The sequence below is a fragment of the Choristoneura fumiferana genome, chromosome 28 (genome assembly GCF_025370935.1).
Source record: "Choristoneura fumiferana chromosome 28, NRCan_CFum_1, whole genome shotgun sequence".
NCBI classification, from domain to species: domain Eukaryota; kingdom Metazoa; phylum Arthropoda; class Insecta; order Lepidoptera; family Tortricidae; genus Choristoneura; species Choristoneura fumiferana.
The window spans coordinates 1,462,582-1,464,685 of NC_133499.1; positions in this window are offsets into that span (position 1 = coordinate 1,462,582).

A 2,104-nucleotide genomic window follows, 5' to 3' on the forward strand; every position below is an offset into this window, starting at 1 on the left:
GGAATACATTCCTTTCGAATAGTATTTCTGTCATGCAAAGAAAAAAAATTGAACTTAAAAATGGAAGCCATTTTGTTTTACAACGCATACGATCGGTATGTTTGGCGATGGTTATGTACTTAGCTATGGTGCATTTAGCATGACATTCATTTCGCACTGTATGCTAACATGCTATTTTGCCTCGGTGTTGACTCACGGTAACCCCCACGTGTTTTATGTTCGGTTTTGAAAAGTGATCAATGGCGTCATACGAGGTTATAGTTTAGGTCGTCGAGCACTTTGCAATACTTTACCGGATGAATCCTCTGAAGAAGATTTCTGAATTTCCTTATCTTCTGTGAATTTCAGGATTTTTTGAGATTCTTCTATCTGAAAGTCCTTCTTCGCATTGTAAAAAACGTACGGAGCGCCTATGTTGCGCCCGCTTCGCTGTCTTGCAACGGAAAAAGAATGAACCACAGACTAAGCAATAGAGCAAGGCAAGGATATGAATCGGTGTTTTACTTTTTATTTTTTCTATAGAAACGTGCAATGCTTGTCTTGTTAGGTTTAAAGGACTACCTGGTTAATTTATTGAAGAATTAACGACGAAATTATACGTATATGAGAACCCTTAGCCCAAGTCCAGCACTTAGGCTTCAATATAGGTATTATCCTAGGCTATAATAAGAAATGATATTTTAAGTTGTTATAAAATATTTTATATTGTTATAAATAAGTTTCACGACTGACCATTGAATTTGTCACCCATTTTAAATCTCACTTCTTTTGTCGTTTAAGTCACCAACTAAGGCATATAATCATAATTATTGAACTTGGCTCTCATTTCACACTTATGTTTTAATGGAATACGAAACTACTTGAAATTACGAAGTAACTGCACCTGCCCAATGCGGGACGGGCGTTAACTGGCCAAACCCGATATCGAAGGGCAGGCAAAGGTCAGTCGAGATGAGTCAATCGACTTTTGACACACCAATTATTGGCAAATGTCATGTTGCATGCAGAAATCTAGTACAGTGGACAAGTTGAACGGAACGGGATATATTACGGTGGTGATGCAACAGCTGTGCAATAAGCCCACTATTTCTGCCCTCCTAAGCAAAAAGATCATATCTGAAAAGAAGATTCACAAGAAAACTTAACCGTTATAGTTTTCCTTGTAAGTTTGGTATATTTACTACCATCCTGATTTTTTTTTAATTTCCACCACACCGGTTTAGATTTTAGAGGGGGGGGGAACGCTCGATTTTCATGAAAATTTGCACTAAAGTTGAATATTTCGCAAACAAATCATGAATCAAAAATCATCTTAGCACACCCCTATGGCTTTAAAATACCTATTCAACGATACCCCACATTGAATGAGAAAAAAAAATGAGTTGGATGAGTTGGACTGGGTTTGGATGAGAAAAAAAATCACCCCCACTTCACGTCTATGGCGGAGGTACCATAAAAATTTTGTTTTTTTAGTTTTATGTTACCATTATGTCGGCATAGTTTACGGCTCAGGCCTGAAATACCGTTTTCCTAAAATGTATTTTCGCAAAATGTCTGCTTTTCAGAATGTCAACACGTCTTTTTGCATAATGTCAGCTGCTCAAAAATACAGTTTTTGTATAAATGTCCGCTTTTCAGAAAGTGTTTATTCTCAAAACGTCTGCAACCTCAATATATCCGCCTTCTTATAAGTTGGCATTCCCTGAAAGTCTTATTCCCAAAATCTCCAATCATGGTCTTCAAATTTCATCTAAATCGGGTCCAGCGGTTCAGCCGTGGAAGAAGTAACAGACAGACAGACTGAGTTAACTTTCGCATTTATTAGCATTGATTTTAGTAATAACAACACGAAAAATCCTTTGTTCGGGTATGAACCGGTTGAGAACGAAAAATATTTTGTTCTAAGCAGTAAATTTTAATTAGTATAGATATTTATGTTATCAAAGAGTAAGTATGCCAGCAATTTAAACCTTTTTTACATTTAAAACATTGATTTGAAAATAAAGCAGACATTATGTTGAAACAAACTTAACAAGACTATAGCCTATTTAAAAAATTGAACATAACGGGAAATTGAAATTATGGTAATGCTAATATTATAGAA